General features: G+C 39.9%; 1 protein-coding gene across 5 annotated transcripts in view; it reads left to right on the plus strand.

The window, feature by feature from the left end:
* MYRIP (myosin VIIA and Rab interacting protein) overlaps positions 1 to 12,796 on the plus strand; it is a 350,794-nt gene that overhangs the window by 161,455 nt on the left and 176,543 nt on the right. The gene's annotated exons all lie outside the window — the stretch shown is intronic.

Consider the following 12,796-nt stretch of genomic DNA (forward strand, 5'->3'; position numbering starts at 1 on the left):
CAGTGCATACTGCAGTGCTGACCTGCCTCAGTGCAGTCCTCTGATGCTGCCTGCTTCTGATGCCGTAAAAGCTGCTTCCTCAGCAAGTTGTACTGCTTACCTAACTGCACGGTCTGGGTGATGGGTCAAGGGGGATATGCTGGACTTCCACATGCCAACATGAGGGAAGTAACAACTGTTTATTGATAATGAAATGGATAATAACACAAATCTGCACTGGTGGGGGGATTCTAAACACATTTTTTCTTCCCTAACTATGTGTGTGCATGCATTCTCTCTCTCTGTCTCTCATATATCTCAAAATCTTTATCTGCCATGCCTCTCATATCTGCTAGTATAACTTTTATTCCACGTTTAAATAAAAACATTAATCTAGGCATTAGAGATGGGTCTGAACCAATACCAAACACCCCAACAATTTTAGTGTATTCAGATTTTAATCAGCTGAACCAAAATTCCTCATCCAAGCAGGGATATTCAAAATCTGGTTCCACATTTTGAGCTGGTGGTTGTTAGGTGTGCAGCTTCTCCTCTGGCTTAACCACAGACCCCTCTGCAGATTCTCAGGCTATGTTCTGGCGTGAATTCCTGCAGAGAGGAGGGCCATGTAGCACCTAGATTATGCAGATCTGTGTAATTTTTTTCTAACTTACTTTTTGGCATTGCTCTTGGTTTTCTGATGCATAACAGCATCTGTCTTCTTATTTCTGAAAGACAGTAAAGTAATTATTTTATGGTGGGTTGCATCACATTATTCTGGGCTGTAGGTATTTACGCACATCAGTATTACAGATACTTTCTTTAAAGTAGTGGTCAGATGTTTTTTGAGACATAAATGATACAATGTTCTGATGCAGTATAAGATGAAAGAGATTGAAAAGTGTGAGAAAATCCTAACGAAAAGAGTCTGTATGGCAGCAATACACTTGTCATTTTTACACACATGCGGTGAATTTGGAGCTGCTCAGTAATAATTTATGAATACCGTATATTGACCTGGTTTTTGGGATGTTTACTGTGTGACTATATTGGGTTAAATCAACAGAACTGTTGGGAAAGCAAGCAGAAGGGGAAACAGTGGCTCCAGATAAGGGGGCATCAAGAGACAGTACCCAAGCTATTAGGTGTGACAGTTCTACTTCCTGGCTCCAGCCAAGTTACAAAACGTATTTTGCCATGCTGGGCCAATGCTGGGAAGCAGAAGGATTATAGCAATTAAAAAGATTCTGTCCAGAGAAGTGACAGTTGTTGGGGAGCTGTTCCAACAGAGACAAGTATCCACTGGAGTGTCTGAGGAAGTTAGGCCTGCCTTGGCTATCAGCAAGGGTTGGTTTTAAAATCGCTTTTCACTAAATGCTTTGTTCCCACTGTTAAAATAAACAACCATGTGGTTTTTAAGGAGGCTGCTGAGTCATATTCACCAGTGGTCACAGATTCCTGAAGAACTGCAGGTGCCAAACCCAGTTGGACCCGCAGGGGAAGCACAGTTGACACATAGGGTAGTAAGAGTGGGAGAACTGCCGAACTCTAATCCAGGAGAGCTAAAGGAACGAGGTTTGACACCTGAGAGAGTGCACTCAGAGAGACCAGAAAGGGGACAACAGAGCTACAGGTAGCCCTGGGGCATTGACAACATATAGAGAGAGACTTTTAAAATGAAGCTCTGGTACTGATTGTAAACACAATTAATTAATTTGTGAAGGAGAAAATGCAGTTGTCAGTCTGCAAATCTAGCTGAACCCAACATAGAAACCTCCCTCCCCCCCACCCCCCCAGTATTAAAAATACGAGAAAACCTAGTGAGCACAGGAGCAGTAATATATAGAAGCAACTATATAGAAATAATAGTTCTGAGCAACTTCTTTAGCACTATGCTTTGGATATTGCTATAAAGAATAATAGCATAAGGACGGGAAAATGTATGCTGAGATTCTGAGCTACACAGACTGGTAACTGGGGTCAAATAAACTGCAGGTGTAAACAGGAGCAACTGCAATTGATTTCATTGGAGTTGTACTTGCTTAGCAGAGAATTTAACCCTTTATGGCTTAGGTTGTAGAGAGGCAGAAAATCAAGCAAATCTGCTGGAAAAAGTTAGATATCCAAGGGGCAGTCAAAGAAAAGTGGAATGCTAATAGGATGTAATAGAATAATGCAGAGGAAAAGATAACATGCAAGTTATAGAAGGATACTATGAAGGCAAAAAAAGTGGGAAGTGAAGAACATATTTCCGGTTGAAAAATGGATGGGTTACATTACAGAGAGAGAGAGAGATAGCGACAAGTAATATAAAAAGTAAAAAGGAAAACAAATCCTAGAGAGGGATTTAATTAGGGTATGAAAAGTGCAATGGTGCGATGCTGCTAGGTCTTTTGAATTTTTAATGGGAGAGTATATTGTACAATGTATATATCTGTTTTATGGGGTGGAAATGTAATATGGATAAAATAAGTATTTTATAAATAAAAACTTACAATTTATAGGGATTTCAATGTCCGGAATTGCTACTTTTTAGAAAGGGAAAAATTTTAAATGATATAGCATCTGAATGAAAATACATTAGTACATTTAAAAAAAAAAAGACAATCCCATGGTGTTTTAATTATGGAGATGCTAATAGTGACTCCATATTAAGGCTGTGTCCTAGCTGTATAAACATGAACATTTTAAACTAGGTTCACAACATTTAATTACTTGGGTCTCAATTGTGCAAAGTCTTTGACTTAAATGGGATTACTCAGCATGTGACGTTAAACATGTGTGTAAATCTTTGTAGAATTGGGTCCTTACCGTTAAGGAACAGCTGAATTTTTGGGGGAATGTTTTTGTTTTTTAAAATGAGAAACTCATTTACTTAAGGGAAATTAAACAGTCCATTTTTTGAAAATTTTGCCATGAGTCTCTTTAAGTCTCTAAATCTGAAAAGACTATGTTGCTTGGAGACTTTAAACTTTCACATGTTGTTCCATAATTTTCAGAATAATCTATTGCTAGATTACTAGAGTAATTTTATAATATTAAAAATAAAGCCGCTATACCTTTTTTTCTTTTTGCTTTAAGTCAGGGGAGCTAACGAATAATATATCATTCATCAAAAATTAGAGTACAGGCGAGTCTCATCTTACGCACATTTAACATGCGCGAATTCAGCTGTCGGCAAAACAAAAACAAAAAACAAAAAAAGAGAAAAATAACAATTTAAATATTGTACCTGTAGTGAGAGCGATTCCGCCTGCCATTACACTCAATGTATTTTTGACTATACGCGATTTTCGCTTTACGTGCTGACAGCGGAACGTAACCCCAGCATAAGATGGGACTCGCTTGTATAAAACTTTATACATGATAGGATTTTCAAGAAGGGAGTAGAAGGGGATATATAAAATATATACTTGAAAAACACAGAACATGTTAAAAGAACAAGAGTACTTGTGGCACCTTAGAGACTAACAAATTTATTAGAGCATAAGCTTTCGTGGGCTACTGCATATGCATATGCATCCGAAGAAGTGGGCTGTAGCCCACGAAAGCATATGCTCTAATAAATTTGTTAGTCTCTAAGGTGCCACAAGTACTCCTGTTCTTTTTGCGGATACAGACTAACACGGCTGCTACTCTGAAAACAGAACATCTTCTACATATACAAAATAATCTGGCAAAATTTGAATGACAGGGCAATGATTTCTGCTTCAAATCCTAGTGATTACATTAACTACTCAAGCTTTGCTCTGATCTCATGAGAACCCCCAAAGAATAGCTTTATAATTTGCTTCCTGTTTCTTCTATGTGTATCAACTTACACGTATTCAAAACCTATTAGTCAAATGTGCTGCTCATGCAAACTGGGGGGCACAGAATGTATTTTGGGGAGGTGTGAGACGACAGAGTGGAGAGTGCTGGCCGCTGGCCACGTGCCCAACTCTGAAGGCAGCACTGCTGCCAGCAGCAGCGTAAAAGTAAGGGTGGCATGGTATGGTATTGTTACCCTTACTTCTGCGCTGTTGCTGGTGGCGATGCTGTCTTCAGAGCTGGCCAGCCGGAGAGCTATGTACTATATACTTAAATGGCTCTGTTTTGAATTAATGCTTTACTGTTTTTAATATTTAGTGAGAGTTGCATGTTGATTTTTTTTTTTAAATCAGTAAATGTACTTGTATGGCAGGAGGGGATGCATAAACTACTACAGACACAACGAAGTTTGAGAGCCCCTGTTCTAATACAACAGGACAACAAAAATGGGGCTAAATATGTCTCTTACAATCTCTAACAATTCACAAGTTTACATAGGAAGAAGGAATTTAAAATAATATCAATATATTATTCATTATCATCTAATTACAGTCTGACATGTCACTCATTTCCAGTTGATTATAAACACTAATCTGATGGCTGTACCAGCTGGAAAACAACCCAACTGGTACAGTGTCTATAAAGTGAAAAAGCATGAATCATTCATTTGGTGAAACTGCTTCCCCTGGCCATGAAATTGTTATGAGATTAGGTTAGAGACTAGCGCAATTAGTGTGGGATTGATGTTGGGCATGTGTGCTCACTTCTGATCTTGGTACTGGCTGAATCTATTCTCTCCCTTAGCAATTGCATTGCCTGTTGTGCATTTTTAAGAAGATGGCACATGTTAGGCATGCTGACATTCACAGGGCCCATCAGCGGTGTAATTGGTTCAGCAACGATTAGCAGTGGGTTTCCACAACTTGTCCTTCATTACATTTATTTTATGATGTTTAATAAAAGATACAAAGGCCTTTGGTGTACCTACACTTCCCATTATCAGGAGCATGTGTGAATGAACAAAATCCAATGTTTCCACTGGGTTGGATTTTTAAAAAAAAAGAGAGATTGTATCCTGAATCCATGGTACATTTGTATGCAGATAATGCTTTAAAAAAATCAGTATCTCAGTAAGGTTTTAGCATAATAATTTCTGTTGTTAAATGTACAGTACTTAGTCTCAGAATATGAATTTACTCAGCCCTGGGTGTGATTTCTACGTGCCCTTTCTGGAGAGGTAGTATAGAGCGTACTTCCAATCCCCAAAATGTCATAGTAAATGTTTGTTTTATATTCTTGAACCAGGCATTTATATTTGTTCTTCTGTTAATCTTAGAAAAGGCAAATACTCATTATTTACAGGCTCCAAAATCCCCCGCTCTCCGGCTGGCCAGCTCTGAAGACAGCATCACCACCAGCAGCAGTGCAGAAGTAAGGGTGACAATACCATTCTATGCCACCCTTACTTTTGCGCTGCTGCTGGCAGCAGCACTGCCTTCAGAGTTGGGCACGTGGCCAGCGGACAGCACTCTCCACTCTGTCTTCTCACACCTCCCCAGAATACATTCTGTGCCCCCCCAGCTTGCGTGTGTGTTTGCGTGCATAGTTACTGTAGTGCTCATATCTATTGTTATCATTCAGTACAGAGAAGGTAAGTGCATATGGACTCTTCCAATTAATTCAGAAAGCTGCATAGGGAAATAGTTAGAACTGATGATGTGCAAGGAATTAGTAACTTGCTCCCTGTGAGCCATATTTGGCCCTGATTTGCACCTCATGCAGCCCCACTTATTCCAGTACATTAGGGCTGAATTTGTTCCTGCATTTTCCTAGAATCGTACATTAGTGCTCAAGAAGTCATCAAGTTCAACTTGCTGTGCTGAGGCAGGACCAATTAAACCTAGATCAGTGGTTCTCAAACTTTTTTTTTCGCGGACAACTTGAAAATTGCTGAGGGTCTCGGCAGACCACTTAATGATCTTTCCAAATGTTGTTTGTACCATTAGCTAACTATTGTAAATCTCTTTGGATAAAAATGTTATATAAAAAAACTGTAATAATAATTAATGTTTTTTGTTCTACAAATAAAAGCACACGACTCATATTTTAATGTCAGTAGTCTTACCTTTCTAATGCGATGGATGTGTCCTCTCTCTCCCACCACAGAAGCCCCCAAACTGGGGCTGGGAAGGAAGGGGGTCTCTCCCTCTCTTCCCCGCCACAGAGCTGAGCCTGGGAAAGAGGGATCTCTCTCTCTGGCAGCTGCAGCCCTGGAGCTGGGGAAAGTCACCTTTTTCTCTGGCCACCGCAGCCCTGCATGTCCCAAATTCTCCCCACCCCCTCTACTCACCCCACTGCCCCCTCCCACCTTCCCCTTATTTCCCCCAAGGCCACCATATCACCTTACATGTGCATCTTCTCCAGGGTCCAGGCACCTAACTAGTGGCCCTTCATTCTCTCGTGTGCAGCTGCCCAGGCGCATAGCTTAGAGGGAACTATCCACGGATCACTTAAATGGAGTTTGTGCACCGCTTGTTGTCCGTGGACCACAGTTTGAGAACCTCTGACTTAGACCATCCTTGTCAGCGGTTTGTCCAACCTGCTCTTAAAAACCTCCAATGATGGGAATTCCACAACTTCCCTTGGAAGCCTATTCCACAGCTTAACTACTCTTACAGTTAGATATTAGGAAAAACTTTCTAATTTAAATCTCAGTCTTGCTGCGGATTAAGCCCATTGCTTTGCAGCAAGGGAGATTTAGGTTAGATATTAGGAAAACCTTTCTAAGGGCATGTCTATACTACAAACTTCTGATGACACAAGTTACTTGGGCATAAAGCCACTGCAGTTAGTCTATTGTTTGTGCGTGTGTGTGTGTGTACTTGGCTCCTTGCGTCGGTGCTGCGCGTACTCAACAGGAGTTCTTGTGTCAATGCACAGTTAGGTGCACCATGGGTGTAACTCGCCATTGTCTTTTTGGAAGTGTTGCCGGCACAGGGGCCCGAGGACAGCAACAGTGGGGTTCGTTGCCCGGAGTGCTTCGCGCCAATAAACATACCGGGGTGGGGAAACAATCAAAGTTTATTTGAGATCTCAAAGTGGTGCAAGGAGACAGGCAAGTCTCAAATCAAGCACACCAGCAAAAACAGTTTCTCTCTTCTTTATACATTTTACAACTAAGCCCCCGCTCTCTCCCCCTTCCTACCACCTCCCCCCTACTCTCCCTCCCCTCTCTACCGAAGGCATGTTTATACATTTAAGCAACTAAATCATTCTAGGGCTATAAATCTAGCTTGTTAGTAACTTCTCCCTAAACTGTTGTTTGGTCCTGTTTACCCTTAGTTTATTACCACTTCCCCAGCTAGAAACATGCAAACCTCATCATTATTGTTTGGTACCTGGCATGAACAAGGTCATAATTGCTAACTAGCTGTTTACACATTCCTATTCCTGTCCTTGGTTGTTGAGTCCATGGAAGGACAGAGTTTAAACATGGAAGGACAGAGTTTAAACATGGAAGAACTCTGGCTCAGGCAGGCCTAGTAACCCCAACAGAAGTTTTGGCAACGCAGAGTGGGGCAGAAATGAGCCACACAGGGGAGATTGCTCTGCAGGGTCAAGTTCCCATCATGCAACTTTCTCTGTCCTATAATGCCATGCCTATCCCATACTTTTCATGCTTATTTTTAAAATCCCAATAACCCACACAGGATTTGTTAATGTCCACCATCTCTGACAGAAGCATGGAGCTTGCACAGCTCTGCATGATTGTCATGAGAGTTGCAAGCACAGAATGCATGATTCTTTGGTATTTGCAGAGCTGCACCAAGAGCCGCAGGGAACAGGACGATTTCCTAGAGGATGTAAAGTAATGCACATTGGAAAAAATAACCCCAAATATACATACAATATGACCGGGGTTAATTTAGCTACAACGAGTCAGGAAAAAGATCTTGGAGTCATCATGGATAGTTCTCTGAAGATGTCCATGCAGTGTTCAGAGGCAGTCAAAAAAGCAAACAGGATGTTAGGAATCATTAAAAAGGGAATAGAGAATAAGACTGAGAATATATTATTGCCCTTATATAAATCAATGGTACGCCCACATCTCAAATACTGCGTACAGATGTGGTCTCCTGGAGGTTACATGAGGCAGGGGCCAAATTAAGACAGGGGCCATCTAAGCCCCTGAGATAAAATATTGGCTTTTCCCTTTTCAAAAAATTTCTGTACAATGTTCTTTTCTAGCAATAAAAACAACTGGAATAAAAGACCTAGAAAAAGTTTGGATCTGCTGCCCAGTTTTGTACTACAGTAATAATTTACACTGGGTTACATACTCTCCTTACTATGCTATGGTATATAATGTGATGTATAGTAAGGTTTGGATAAGACTCAAAACCTTTTAACACTCATCAAAGTTATTGGATCTTCGGAACCAGTTTGCCTCTCCCTGCTGGAGCTTGCCTGTTAGCTGTGAGAGAGAGTGCCAGGCTTGCCTTTTATTCTCTACCTTGTTGTCCTATTTACTTCATGACGGAGCAGTGGAAATGGGCTAATTCAAAGTACTGGTCATCAGGCCCTCCAGTGTAATTCCATTCCTGAAATGGTGTTGGTGATTCCTCATTCTCTAAAAGGCTCCTTTGCTTCACTCTGCACCTTCTTTCTCCCCGCCCCCCCCCCCCAAGTATTTTCAATAAACTTTTAACAGCTGAACAGTTTCTATATTCTGGACAATGCAACCTCTTGGCTGCATTGGAGCTTGACGGTGATTTAGGGAGAGTAGCACCTCAACAATGAAGGGGAAGATACCAGCAGTATTGCCAAGCCCAAGCATTCAAACACCATGAGTCAGCCCTGAAAAATCATAAAGTTGAAAAAATAAATAAATAGTGAGCGCTTTTTATTTGCTTTCTGGTTTCTGAGCCTGTAGGGTTCCTTTGCTTCATGTTTTCAGTAGCAGGAGCTGTTGTCTGGCTAGCTAGGACAGCATAGGGAGCAAAGTCCAGGCAAAGCAACAAGATAGGGCAGACCCAGAGTTTCCTACAAAGTTCTAAAGACTCTTGACTCCTCCGCCATTTCCTTTCTAGCCCCATATACACATCTTCGGTAAGCCTTTGCTCCCCTTTAACTTAGGGAGTGTCTACTCTTTGAGCTGGTGAAGTAATTCCAAGCTCGAGGAGACATAGCCACGCTAGTTCTGATTGCACTAGTGCACTGAAGTAGTGTAGCCGTGGCAACACAAGCAGTAGGGTCTGGCTGCCCCCAGTATGTAACCGGTGTCTTGCACTATTTTCACTACATGTGAATGTGTTCAGCTGTGTCCACTATTAGTCATTTGTTTAGAGCAGAAGCCATATAGACTGATGCATAGTCCATACTTATCACACCCTTCTAGAGATTAGAGAAGCAAAATAAAGAGTAGGTCACTTTGGTCTATTCCTCTACACGATTGCTTTGGAGGATTGTTCCCTTCGTGATTGCTTTGTCCAGTCTAGATTTCAACATTTACAGCGATTCATAGATTTTAAGGTCAGGAGGGATCATCTAGTCTGATCATCTGTTTAACCCGGGCCAAGTGATTCCTGCATCAAGCTCAGAACTTCTGATTGAGCTAGAGCAACCTGCGGCCCAGTCAGCACAGAGCTGTGGCCCATGTGACATCCTCAGGCCCATACAGGGCAGAATTAGATGCAGCCCAGATGTGCGGCCCACAATGGTAAATAGCTTGAGAACCTCTGAGCTAGAGCAGTGTTTCTCAGCCTTTTCGGGCTGGTGACCCCTAACAGTAAGGATTAGAGTACTGCACACACACAAAATTTTACTTAGTAATGATAACTTAATTGCCTGCAAACTGTATTGGTGATGGAACAGATTAATATTTGGATCAGTTGCTCAGATGCTATCATCATGGGAGGAGGATCCTATAAAGCAAATAGCTTTTATGGCAACAAGTGTGAAATGAAGCAACATATTTTGAACTAGTATCTTTCATATAAGGATCCCAATTTTGCATACAATTAGTCTTCCTAGCACCTGTGGGGTTTAGATCTGTATTATTTTATCTATTTTACAGATGGGTAAAGTGAAGCATAGAGAATTTAGTGATATGTCCAAAGTCACTCAGCAAATAAATGGCAGAATTGGGAAGAAAATCCAGGAGTGCTGACTCCCAGTCTCATTCTTACCTCTAGTGCAGTGGTTCCCAAACTGAGGTTCACAAAATGTTACAGGGGGTTCTTGGGGAAAAATTTCCCTAATGGTGGACAGAGCTGTCCCGAGGGACCCCAGGCAGCACGGGGCCAGCAGCACGGAGCCCCGGGACTTCCAAGAGCTAAGCAGATCAAAGCACGTATATCTATTACACTGAGGAGATTGAAACTTCAAGACTCCTTATAAGAAATGGAAAGGGAGGTGGATATTTTTTGCTGTTTTTAAAATTAAATAGGCAGCTAGTATTGTTTTTAAAATTATTATGAAGAACAAGTTTAGGCTTTGTTGGAACGTGCGTTGTTTGCCTGGACTGCTCAAGGCCTGAATGCTTGTGTAGGAGGAACTCTTTGAGTTGGCTTCTTGAATACCGTCATGCTGTTTCACATCTGATACTCTGATGAAACATAAGAGCTTTGTCTTATAACAGGCTTATTCAGAGTGATACAAACTACAAAAGTGAGATCTTGGAAGAGTGTTGCCGTTTTCATAATGTAATAAAAATACCATAATGATAAATAATAATTAATAATAGTGTGTAATAAGCATGTCATAAAAACAAATTTTATATTTCCAAGATCACTGCTTTTATAATTTATACTCTGGTAAAGGAGAAAATCCCTGGAAATATTCATTTTTAGGAGGGGGTTCGCGAGACTTGACATTTTAGTGAAAGGGGTTCACAGGTTGTTAAAGTTTGGGAACCACTGCTCTAGCGCTAGCTCTTTCATCACAAGTATGTTGTTATGACTGTATTTGATCAATTTCCAAATTACAGGTATCTATAATTTGTATAATCTGATTTGCAGTACATATCTTCAGAGCACCAAGATACCTACTGTAACAGATCGTAAATCTTAGTATTAAATAGTCAAGCTGCAAATCTGGCCTCTCTTTTTATAAAGCTGGCTAAACTCCTTTAGGACATTAAAAACAAATTGAAGCATGGCAGCGACAATTAATGTTTTTGACACAGTATAAAAAAAGAAAAGAGGAAGGGGACCGTCAATCAAAATTTAATCGAGAGAATTAGACCAAAAGCATTATGCTAAATAATGTTCCTAAACTGGCTTTTGTGTAGGATGACATGCCAGAAAACATCCACTACCCAAAGCAGTGACTGAAGTTAAATACTTAGTTTTTTTTACATAAACTGTCACAACAAGGCCTTTTGGTTCAATCAGAAGAATGAATGAATTAATTATAGTCTGACAATGTAAGTGTACATTTCTATTTCCTAAAATACACACTTCTAAAACAAATTTCTGTGGCAGAGTTAGATTTGATGGTAGACATTTTGGATACCTTTGCCTCCCTTACATTAAAGATTCTTACAAATGAATCACAAATTGGAAAAGACAATTTGGTGGGAGGCTTCCTTTCTCCCTTCCCTTTGTGTGGCAGTGTAATGACTAACCACAATTTACCTCTTTACTACTACAAATGGTTTTCCTCCCTTTATATTTCCCCCTTTTTAAATACAGTCTGCTCACGCTTTAAACATAATGAGCCAAATTCATCCCTAGCATAATTACTGAGTTTGTGGAGTTACCCCAGGAATTAATTTGGTCCAATTTATTCAGGCTAAACAAACTGTATTCCCTTAACTTGTCCCTGTAAGTGATGGTCTCATGTCTGTTTGAAGTGTGATATTTCTCCTGGACATTCACAGAAATAAATAATTCCTCCTGGAAAACAAATCTCTTAAATAAAATAAGCCTTTCCTTTGGAACTGCATAGACATTCTTCTTATGTTTGATCTGCCTGTCTGGCGTAACTAAGCAATACTGTATTTTTCAGCTGCTCCGAGATAGATCAATACCAGCAGTGGCTAAGTAGGTCCGTGGTGTTAAATATTCAAAACATCTCATGCATGCAGAACTCAATTTAATACCAAGGTCTGTGTAGGTTTGGAAAATATACCTTTTATATCACTGATGTAATTGCATTCCTTTTAGACTTTAACTTTAGAATTGGTTTGTAAGGTTTTCACAAAATGGACTGTTTTCACTTTGAGTTATGAATTTGAGAGGTGGAAATGGCAGATAGGAAGATGAATAGCACAGTACTGTGGGCTTTTTAGAAACATACCAAGCTTTGTTTACAATGATTTATATACTGAATCTTAAACCAATTTCTGAATACATACGTGCTAATAAATACATATTTTTATCTGTTCTTTTAGCAACGGTGTAATAAAAAAGTGTAAATTTAAATTAAAGTCAATGAATCATGATTGTTTTCCTGTATGTTAATCAACATGTCCTGCTGTATATGAGTTTTTGACATTATCCTATGTTATCCTGGTCATACTAAATAATAATGATCAGTCATTAGAAGTGGCCAAACTATTCATTATAGTACTATTCTATATAAATGTAGGCCATTTTTATTTAGGAAATTGGTCACGAAACAATCCTGATTTTCTTCTAGTGTATGCATTGGTCTTAAGTATTTGCTGAATAATTTCAATGACTACTTTGCAGCCTATACAGTGTTTACAAGCTGCTCACTTTAACTATATGCTCTTTGTTATTTGTATTTTGTGGTCAGTTGCTTAAGTCACATGGTATTGTTTCCACTCTTAGATTGGATGGCTGATACATTTTAAATAGTAGAAAAGCAAATAATGAATATCAAACCTCTGGTATGAATTTTTGGATGAGTAAACACTTGTGCTAAAGCTTATGGAACTTTCAGGGTTTGGAAACATTTTAACTAATAACCAGCAGTTGGTCCAATATTTGCCTTTATTCAGCAACATTTTAAAATCTCATTGAAGTTAAGCCTGCAGTTG

The sequence above is a fragment of the Malaclemys terrapin genome, chromosome 2, assembly GCF_027887155.1.
Source record: "Malaclemys terrapin pileata isolate rMalTer1 chromosome 2, rMalTer1.hap1, whole genome shotgun sequence".
Taxonomy (NCBI): domain Eukaryota; kingdom Metazoa; phylum Chordata; order Testudines; family Emydidae; genus Malaclemys; species Malaclemys terrapin.